This window comes from Hibiscus syriacus, unplaced genomic scaffold (assembly GCF_006381635.1).
Source record: "Hibiscus syriacus cultivar Baekdansim isolate YM2019G1 unplaced genomic scaffold, ASM638163v2 tig00001777_pilon, whole genome shotgun sequence".
NCBI lineage: Eukaryota > Viridiplantae > Streptophyta > Magnoliopsida > Malvales > Malvaceae > Hibiscus > Hibiscus syriacus.
Genome location: NW_024061889.1, coordinates 134,598 through 146,139, shown reverse-complemented (window position 1 = coordinate 146,139; position 11,542 = coordinate 134,598).

Sequence of the window (11,542 nt, the reverse complement as noted above, 5' to 3'; positions counted from 1 at the left end):
AAGAGCCTTTTGGCCATAACTTTGGCTACATGTGTCAGAATCGCGCATAAGACCCCAATTCGGAAAGCTCTTTTCGACGCGCACGCTCTCCACATTGAGCTATGCTCCATATGGCCTTTCTTTCAACCTCAAATTCTGCCGTTTTCCCCTCCGAATCACTAGAATTAGATATTTTTTACTATTTATTGTAATATTTCGATTGTCAATTAGGAAGTCAATTTAAATCCGATTTAGGCCGAATTTTTAGGAGATTGCTTATCTTATTTCGAATTTCAATTTAGAGTGATTTTCGGGATTTTTTTATTTTTGGCAAAATTCGAATAAAGACGATTTTTTGCTATAACAGTACGGCTTGTGGACTGATTTTGGCATTGTTTGATTTGATAGATTTTATTAAACCCTAGAGACTTTTTCTCTGGATTTTTTTGGGCGAATTTTCTCTTGTGAATCATCTGTTGGAGCGCTTGCAGGATAACCACTAGGCTTACCCCGCACCCAAAGGGCCTCGGATTCTATCTTTGTTGTGGTTGACAGGTTTTCCAAGATGGCTCATTTTGTAGCTTGCAGAAAGACTATGGATGCTGACCGGATTACCCATCTCTATTTCAAGGAGATTATGCATTTACATGGTGTTCCTCGATCCATCACTTCAGATCGTGATACTAAGTTCATCAGTCGTTTCTGGAAGAGCCTGTGGGGGAAACTGGGAACGCAGTTGAATTTCAGTAGCGCCTACCACCTCCAGACGGATGGCCAGACCGAGGTGGTGAACCGAAGTTTGGGAAACCTCTTGAGGTGTTTGGCAGGAATGAAGCCGAAGCAGTGGGATTTGGCTTTGCCGCAGGCATAATTTGCCTACAACAGATCAAAAAAACAGAACCACAGGTTTAAGCCCATTTGAGATTGTCTATGGTCAGAACCCATCCGAGGTGCTGGACTTAGCCCCTATTCCACGTATAGGTCGTTTCAGTCCTAAAGCAGATGAGATGGCAAAGTATCTTCAGGGTATCCATGAGCAGGTGAAACAAACCATTCATGAGAGCAATACCAAGTACAAGACTCGGGTCGACAATCATCGTCGTCAGGTACTTTTTGATGTTGGTGATTTTGTTTGGGATGTATTAACTCGTGATCGTTTTCCTATTGGTGAGTATAATAAGCTTAAGGATCAGAAGATCAATGATAACGCTTACAGGTTGCGCCTTCCCAGCCACTTGAAGACTTCTGATGTCTTTAATGTGAAGCACCTGAGTCATTGTTTTGTGGATTCTGATGACACTACTCTGAACTCGAGGACGAGTTCTTTCCAACCCGGGGTGACTGATGCAGGGGGATCCGAGACAGATGATGCTGAGCTGTCAGATTGCACCTTGATGGCGCTGAGATACCATGAATTCGCAGATCGGTGCAAAGGCGGGAATTGATTGTGACATGTTCCTCATTGGGGTCGTTTTGAGTATGTTTCAGCCTTTTGGCCATAACTTTGGCTACATGTGTCAGAATCGCGCATAAGACCCCAATTCGGAAAGCTCTTTTCGACGCGCACGCTCTCCACATTGAGCTATGCTCCATATGGCCTTTCTTTCAACCTCAAATTCTGCCGTTTTCCCCTCCGAATCACTAGAATTAGATATTGTTTGCTATTTATTGTAATATTTCGATTGTCAATTAGGAAGTCAATTTAAATCCGATTTAGGCCGGATTTTTTGGAGATTGCTTATCTTATTTCGAATTTCAATTTAGAGTGATTTTCGGGATTTTTCTATTTTTGGTAAAATTCGAATAAAGACGATTTTTTGCTATAACAGTTCGGCTTGTGGACTGATTTTGGCATTGTTTGATTTGATAATATTTTATTAAACCCTAGAGACTTTTTCTCTGGATTTTTTTGGGCGAATTTTCTCTTGTGAATCATTTGTTGAAGCGCTTGCAGGATAATCACTAGGCTTACCCCGCACCCAAAGGGCCTCGGATTCTATCTTTGTTGTGGTTGACAGGTTTTCCAAGATGGCTCATTTTGTAGCTTGCAGAAAGACTATGGATGCTGACCGGATTGCCCATCTCTATTTCAAGGAGATTGTGCGTTTACATGGTGTTCCTCGATCCATCACTTCAGATCGTGATACTAAGTTCATCAGTCATTTCTGGAACCGCCTGTGGGGGAAACTGGGAAAGCAGTTTAATTTCAGTAGCGCCTACCACCCCCAGACGGATGGCCAGACCGAGGTGGTGAACCGAATTTTGGGAAACCTCTTGAGGTGTTTGGCAGGAATGAAGTCGAAGGAGTGGGATTTGGCATTGCCTCAGGCAGAATTTGCCTACAATAGATCAAAAAAAACAGAACCACAGGTTTAAGCCCATTTGAGATTGTCTATGGTCAGAACCCATCCGGGGTGCTGGACTTAGCCCCTATTCCACGTATAGGTCGTTTCAGTCCTAAAGTAGATGAGATGGCAAAGTATCTTCAGGGTATCCATGAGCAGGTGAAACAAACCATTCATGAGAGCAATACAAAGTACAAAACTCGGGTCGACAATCATCGTCGTCAGGTACTTTTTGATGTTGGTGATTTTGTTTGGGCTGTATTAACTCGTGATCGTTTTCCTATTGGTGAGTATAATAAGCTTAAGGATCAGAAGATCAATGATAACGCTTACAGGTTGCGCCTTCCCAGCCACTTGAAGACTTCTGATGTCTTTAATGTGAAGCACCTGAGTCATTGTTTTGTGGATTCTGATGACACTACTCTGAACTCGAGGACGAGTTCTTTCCAACCCGGGGTGACTGATGCAGGGGGTCCGAGACAGATGATGCTGAGCTGTCAGATTGCACCTTGATGACGCTGAGATACCATGAATTGGCAGATCGGCGCAAAGGCGGGAATTGATTGTGACATGTTCCTCATTGGGGTCGTTTTGAGTATGTTTCAGCCTTTTGGCCATAACTTTGGCTACAGGTGTCAGAATCGCGCATAAGACCCCAATTCAGAAAGCTCTTTTCGACGCACACACTCTCCACATTGAGATATGCTCCATATGGACTTTCTTTCAACCTCAAATTCTGCCGTTTTCCCCTCCGAATCACTAGAATTAGATATTTTTTACTATTTATTGTAATATTTCGATTGTCAATTAAGAAGTCAATTTAAATCCGATTTAGGTCGGATTTTTTGGAGATTGCTTATCTTATTTCGAATTTCAATTTAGAGTGATTTTCGGGATTTTGCTATTTTTGGTAAAATTCGAATAAAGACGATTTTTTGCTATAACAGTCCGGCTTGTGGACTGATTTTGGCATTGTTTGATTTGATAATATTTTATTAAACCCTAGAGACTTTTTCTCTAGATTTTTTTGGGCGAATTTTCTCTTGTGAATCATCTGTTGGAGCGCTTGCAGGATAATCACTAGGCTTACCCCGCACCCAAAGGGCCTCGGATTCTATCTTTGTTGTGGTTGACAGGTTTTCCAAGATGGCTCATTTTGTAGCTTGCAGAAAGACTATGGATGCTAACCGGATTGCCCATCTCTATTTCAAGGAGATTATGCGTTTACATGGTGTTCCTCGATCCATCACTTCAGATCGTGATACTAAGTTCATCAGTCATTTCTGGAAGAGCCTGTGGGGGAAACTGGGAAAGCAGTTTAATTTCAGTAGCGCCTACCACCCCCAGACGGATGGCCAGACCGAGGTGGTGAACCGAAGTTTGGGAAACCTCTTGAGGTGTTTGGCAGGAATGAAGTCGAAGCAGTGGGATTTGGCATTGCCTCAGGGAGAATTTGCCTACAACAGATCAAAAAAATAGAACCACAAGTTTAAGCCCATTTGAGATTGTCTATGGTCAGAACCCATCCGGGGTGCTGGACTTAGCCCCTATTCCACGTATAGGTCGTTTCAGTCCTAAAGCAGATGAGATGGCAAAGTATCTTCAGGGTATCCATGAGCAGGTGAAACAAACCATTCATGAGAGCAATACCAAGTACAAAACTCGGGTCGACAATCATCGTCGTCAGGTACTTTTTGATGTTGGTGATTTTGTTTGGGCTGTATTAACTCGTGATCGTTTTCCTATTGGTGAGTATAATAAGCTTAAGGATCAGAAGATCAATGATAACGCTTACAGGTTGCGCCTTCCCAGCCACTTGAAGACTTCTGATGTCTTTAATGTGAAGCACCTGAGTCATTGTTTTGTGGATTCTGATGACACTACTCTGAACTCGAGGACGAGTTCTTTCTAACCCGGGGTGACTGATGCAGGGGGATCCGAGACAGATGATGCTGAGCTGTCATATTGCACCTTGATGGCGCTGAGATACCATGAATTAGCAGATCGGCGCAAAGGCGGTAATTGATTGTGACATGTTCCTCATTGGGGTCGATTTGAGTATGTTTCAGCCTTTTGGCCATAACTTTTGCTACAGGTGTCAGAATCGCGCATAAGACCCCAATTCGGAAAGCTCTTTTCGACGCGCACGCTCTCCACATTGAGCTATGCTCCATATGGCCTTTCTTTAAACCTCAAATTCTGCCGTTTTCCCCACTGAATCACTAGAATTAGATATTTTTTACTATTTATTGTAATATTTCGATTGTCAATTAGGAAGTCAATTTAAATCCGATTTAGGCCGGATTTTTTGGAGATTGCTTATTATTTCGAATTTCAATTTAGAGTGATTTTCGGGATTTTGCTATTTTTGGTAAAATTCGAATAAAGACGATTTTTTGCTATAACAGTCCGGCTTGTGGACTGATTTGGCATTGTTTGATTTGATAATATTTTATTAAACCCTAGAGACTTTTCTCTGGATTTTTTTGGGCGAATTTTCTCTTGTGAATCATCTGTTGGAGCGCTTGCAGGATAATCACTAGGCTTACCCCCGCACCCAAAGGGCCTCGGATTCTATCTTTGTTGTGGTTGACAGGTTTTCCAAGATGGCTCATTTTGTAGCTTGCAGAAAGACTATGGATGCTGACCGGATTGCCCATCTCTATTTCAAGGAGATTGTGCGTTTACATGGTGTTCCTCGATCCATCACTTCAGATCGTGATACTATGTTCATCAGTCATTTCTGGAAGAGCCTGTGGGGGAAACTGGGAAAGCAGTTTAATTTCAGTAGCGCCTACCACCCCCAGACGGATGGCCAGACCATGGTGGTGAACCGAAGTTTGGGAAACCTCTTGAGGTGTTTGGCAGGAATGAAGTCGAAGCAGTGGGATTTGGCATTGCCTCAGGGAGAATTTGCCTACAACAGATCAAAAAAATAGAACCACAAGTTTAAGCCCATTTGAGATTGTCTATGGTCAGAACCCATCCGGGGTGCTGGACTTAGCCCCTATTCCACGTATAGGTCGTTTCAGTCCTAAAGCAGATGAGATGGCAAAGTATCTTCAGGGTATCCATGAGCAGGTGAAACAAACCATTCATGAGAGCAATACCAAGTACAAAACTCGGGTCGACAATCATCGTCGTCAGGTACTTTTTGATGTTGGTGATTTTGTTTGGGCATTATTAACTCGTGATCGTTTTCCTATTGGTGAGTATAATAAGCTTAAGGATCTGAAGATCAATGATAACGCTTACAGGTTGCGCCTTCCCAGCCACTTGAAGACTTCTGATGTCTTTAATGTGAAGCACCTGAGTCATTGTTTTGTGGATTCTGATGACACTACTCTGAACTCGAGGACGAGTTCTTTCTAACCCGGGGTGACTGATGCAGGGGGATCCGAGACAGATGATGCTGAGCTGTCAGATTGCACCTTGATGGCGCTGAGATACCATGAATTGGCAGATCGGCGCAAAGGCGGGAATTGATTGTGACATGTTCCTCATTGGGGTCGTTTTGAGTATGTTTCAGCCTTTTGGCCATAACTTTGGCTACAGGTGTCAGAATCGCGCATAAGACCCCAATTCAGAAAGCTCTTTTCGACGCACACACTCTCCACATTGAGATATGCTCCATATGGACTTTCTTTCAACCTCAAATTCTGCCGTTTTCCCCTCCGAATCACTAGAATTAGATATTTTTTACTATTTATTGTAATATTTCGATTGTCATTTAGGAAGTCAATTTAAATCCGATTTAGGCCGTATTTTTTGGAGATTACTTATCTTATTTCGAATTTCAATTTAGAGGTATTTCGGGATTTTGCTATTTTTGGTAAAATTCGAATAAACACGATTTTTTGCTATAACAGTCCGGCTTGTGGACTGATTTTGGCATTGTTTGATTTGATAATATTTTATTAAACCCTAGAGACTTTTTCTCTGGATTTTTTTGGGTGAATTTTCTCTTGTGAATCATCTGTTGGAGCGCTTGCAGGATAATCACTAGGCTTACCCCGCACCCAAAGGGCCTCGGATTCTATCTTTGTTGTGGTTGACAGGTTTTCCAAGATGGCTCATTTTGTAGCTTACAGAAAGACTATGGATGCTGACCGGATTGCCCATCTCTATTTCAAGGAGATTGTGCGTTTACATGGTGTTCCTCGATCCATCACTTCAGATCGTGATACTATGTTCATCAGTCATTTCTGGAAGAGCCTGTGGGGGAAACTGGGAAAGCAGTTTAATTTCAGTAGCGCCTACCACCCCCAGACGGATGGCCAGACCGAGGTGGTGAACCGAAGTTTGGGAAACCTCTTGAGGTGTTTGGCAAGAATGAAGTCGAAGCAGTGGGATTTGGCATTGCCTCAGGCAGAATTTGCCTACAACAGATCAAAAAAACAGAACCACAGGTTTAAGCCCATTTGAGATTGTCTATGGTCAGAACCCATCCGGGGTGCTGGACTTAGCCCCTATTCCACGTATAGGTTGTTTCAGTCCTAAAGCAGATGAGATGGCAAAGTATCTTCAGGGTATCCATGAGCAGGTGAAACAAACCATTCATGAGAGCAATACCAAGTACAAAACTCGGGTCGACAATCATCGTCGTCAGGTACTTTTTGATGTTGGTGATTTTGTTTGGGCTGTATTAACTCGTGATCGTTTTCCTATTGGTGAGTATAATAAGCTTAAGGATCAGAAGATCAATGATAACGCTTACAGGTTGCGCCTTCCCAGCCACTTGAAGACTTCTGATGTCTTTAATGTGAAGCACCTGAGTCATTGTTTTGTGGATTCTGATGACACTACTCTGAACTCGAGGACGAGTTCTTTCCAACCCGGGGTGACTGATGCAGGGGGATCCGAGACAGATGATGCTGAGCTGTCAGATTGCACCTTGATGGCGCTGAGATACCATGAATTGGCAGATCGGCGCAAAGGCGGGAATTGATTGTGACATGTTCCTCATTGGGGTCGTTTTGAGTATGTTTCAGCCTTTTGGCCATAACTTTGGCTACATGTGTCAGAATCGCGCATAAGACCCCAATTCGGAAAGCTCTTTTCGACGCGCACGCTCTCCACTTTGAGCTATGCTCCATATGGCCTTTATTTCAACCTCAAATTCTGCCGTTTTCCCCTCCGAATCACTAGAATTAGATATTTTTTACTATTTATTGTAATATTTCGATTGTCAATTAGAAAGTCAATTTAAATCCGATTTAGGCCGGATTTTTTGGAGATTGCTTACCTTATTTCGAATTTCAATTTAGTGTGATTTTCGGGATTTTGCTATTTTTTGGTAAAATTCGAATAAAGACGATTTTTTGCTATAACAGTCCGGCTTGTGGACTGATTTTGGCATTGTTTGATTTGATAATATTTTATTAAACCCTAGAGACTTTTTCTCTGGATTTTTTTGGGTGAATTTTCTCTTGTGAATCATCTGTTGGAGCGCTTGCAGGATAATCACTAGGCTTACCCCGCACCCAAAGGGCCTCGGATTCTATCTTTGTTGTGGTTGACAGGTTTTCCAAGATGGCTCATTTTGTAGCTTACAGAAAGACTATGGATGCTGACCGGATTGCCCATCTCTATTTCAAGGAGATTGTGCGTTTACATGGTGTTCCTCGATCCATCACTTCAGATCGTGATACTATGTTCATCAGTCATTTCTGGAAGAGCCTGTGGGGGAAACTGGGAAAGCAGTTTAATTTCAGTAGCGCCTACCACCCCCAGACGGATGGCCAGACCGAGGTGGTGAACCGAAGTTTGGGAAACCTCTTGAGGTGTTTGGCAAGAATGAAGTCGAAGCAGTGGGATTTGGCATTGCCTCAGGCAGAATTTGCCTACAACAGATCAAAAAAACAGAACCACAGGTTTAAGCCCATTTGAGATTGTCTATGGTCAGAACCCATCCGGGGTGCTGGACTTAGCCCCTATTCCACGTATAGGTTGTTTCAGTCCTAAAGCAGATGAGATGGCAAAGTATCTTCAGGGTATCCATGAGCAGGTGAAACAAACCATTCATGAGAGCAATACCAAGTACAAAACTCGGGTCGACAATCATCGTCGTCAGGTACTTTTTGATGTTGGTGATCTTGTTTGGGCTGTATTAACTCGTGATCATTTTCCTATTGGTGAGTATAATAAGCTTAAGGATCAGAAGATCAATGATAACGCTTACAGGTTGCGCCTTCCCAGCCACTTGAAGACTTCTGATGTCTTTAATGTGAAGCACCTGAGTCATTGTTTTGTGGATTCTGATGACACTACTCTGAACTCGAGGACGAGTTTTTTCCAACCCGGGGTGACTGATGCAGGGGGATCCGAGACAGATGATGCTGAGCTGTCAGATTGCACCTTGATGGCGCTGAGATACCATGAATTGGCAGATCGGCGCAAAGGCGGGAATTGATTGTGACATGTTCCTCATTGGGGTCGTTTTGAGTATGTTTCAGCCTTTTGGCCATAACTTTGGCTACAGGTGTCAGAATCGCGCATAAGACCCCAATTCGAAAAGCTCTTTTCGACGCGCAAGCTCTCCACATTGAGCTATGCTCCATATGGCCTTTCTTTCAACCTCAAATTCTGTCGTTTTCCCCTCCGAATCACAAGAATTAGATATTTGTTACTATTTATGGTAATATTCGATTGTCAATTAGGAAGTCAATTTAAATCCGATTTAGGCCGGATTTTTTGGAGATTGTTTATCTTATTTCGAATTTCAATTTAGAGTGATTTTCGGGATTTTGCTATTTTTGGCAAAATTCGAATAAAGACGATTTTTTGCTATAACAGTCCGGCTTGTGGACTGATTTTGGCATTGTTTGATTTGATAATATTTTATTAAACCCTAGAGACTTTTTCTCAAGATTTTTTTGGCGAATTTTATCTTGTGAATAATCTGTTGGAGCGCTTTTGAGGAGACGAGTATTCGCAATTCTCGAATTATCTTCGGGTTCCAAAGCCCACGAAAATTCTAGCTGAGGATGATCATGGTTCTCAACAGGGCTGCTCCGCAGCCTCCACCGTTGAATAAGATGAGATATTTGTGCCTCTCACCTCTCTGGCCAATTCGTCTTCCTCTGGGGGGGTTCTGTACGACATTTACTTGGGGTTAGGTTATGTGGTATCTCAGAAAAACCTTTGGCACTACGTTTCTGTTGGATGCATCGTTTCACTTGTCTGGTTGTTCCACTACTCTTCGAGGTTGCATCCGAGATAGCTGTCCCTTGATCCTGGTTGTCAGTCTTGTCCACCTATTGTGGTGTGGCATTCTGTAAGCCTTCAAAAGTGCTAGCTTTCAGTAAAGGGACGAGGGCTTTGCAAGATTCTGCTCCCTCTTTGATTTTAGAGCAAATTTCTTTTTGGTTGTCAAGGTGGTATTGTGGGACCTGTTGGGGTAGTGTTTTTACAGATGGTGTCTTCACTGATCAACAACCCAGACGTGTTGCTGCTGTCAGAGCCTCAGAGGTGCTCTTTCTAGTTGCTTTGTCTATAAAGAAAATCCTATATTTCTTCCCTTTCACTAGGTGTTTGACTCGTCTTTATTGGGAAAACTTTAGCCAGTCACCATATTGGGTTTGTTCCCTCGAGTCCAAGGCCTTGGACGGGCAAGTGTGTATGCTATTTCCGATCACTCCACGTTCATAAAAGAAACATGGGGTCATTTCGTATTTAATAGGGTAGTTCTGTGGTTGTCCATCCAGTTTGATCTCCACTATGACACAATGACGCAAGGGGAGGCTCCAGTTGATTTCCACTCGAATGCGTAGATATTCTCCCAAGCTGCCTTCTCCCTCTCTAAGGTCCACAACAAGAGCTCTTCCCATGGTGTTGCCTATTTGTTTTCCTATATCTCAAGTCATCCAAATCAAGGAACGTTGTACACCCTTAACGAGATGCTTAGAAGAGAGAAATCAAGTTGTCTGGACTTAGTGATCAGTGATCAAATTCTTTAAGAGCCAAGAGATCAACGTCAAAGCTCAAGGTGTTTGGCGTAAGACCGTGTGTTTATCCTCCGTGGAGGGGAGCTTGAAGAAGAAAAAATGTTTCTTCTTACAAGCAGCTTCCATGAGTTACCCAGTTCCCCAAACTGACTGGAACACTTTCATATGATGAGCTTCGAGACCAGTCACTTACTGTGTTCCTCAATTGATGGGGCGTCTTCCGATAGGAGTGGATGCACAATTGTTGTCTCAGCTTCAGTGAGCTTAAGAGTATCCGTAAGGTGGAGAACTTTATCAGCCATGTTCGAATATTGGAGATGTTGAATAGATAGAGGGGATATGGAACCGAGTTGTGAGGATCTGTGTGGCAGAGTGTTAATGTTAATGTCAAGGTAGAGAGAGAGAGAAATGTGACTAGTCCTTTTCCATGAGCTGATGTATCCGTAGGATGCAAAAATCCAATTCCAGAATTTGAACCTTTGTGGATGGGAATTTCATTCTTCATCAGATCTGTGTGCATCTACGCAGTTAGAATCCTTTACCTCGTGGTTAACATACCACTATTTGGTTATTATCTGTTGGAAAAACTCATTCTTTCTGTTGAAGTTGTGTAAGCAGCGTAAACCTGGACATCCAATTGGTTGCACTGTCCGAGGTTGACTTTCTTCCCCTAATAACCTTAAAACAACTTTTTTACCATCCTTATTCTTTTTGTGGACAACCTTCTTTCACCCATGATAAATCCCTTAGAATCTTTGTACGTACAAAAAAGACTGATATGATTTCTGCATGGGAGACATACTTCTATTGTTCCATAGGCATTGGTGTCTACATTCAACATCGACAAGTGTGATGGTTGCCAACCGGTACTTGAGTTCACTATTCTCCCTCGTATCTTTGCATCTTTCTAAAGGAACCAAAAAGAGAGGTTCTTGATGAGAAACAACAAATCATTGTCCTGTTGTAGTACCCAAACAGTGTAGTCCAGGTTTTGTTTTACCAGTTGATCACTTTTCTTCCTTGTCCAAACACCTCGAATCGTCCACAGTTTCATAACCCAAAGGGGAACTGCACATATTCTCAGGACAACCCGAGCTAACCATCTCCGATATCTTTTATCTCGAGTTTGGTGTCTGTGCATTCCTCTACCACTCTTTACCCATATTCCTACAGAGAACCATGAGGTGCTATCCTGCCAAAAGAAAATAACACTAGCATTAAACGGGAGAAAAATATAGTTACTTTGCTTCGAGTACCAAACCTGATAGCCGA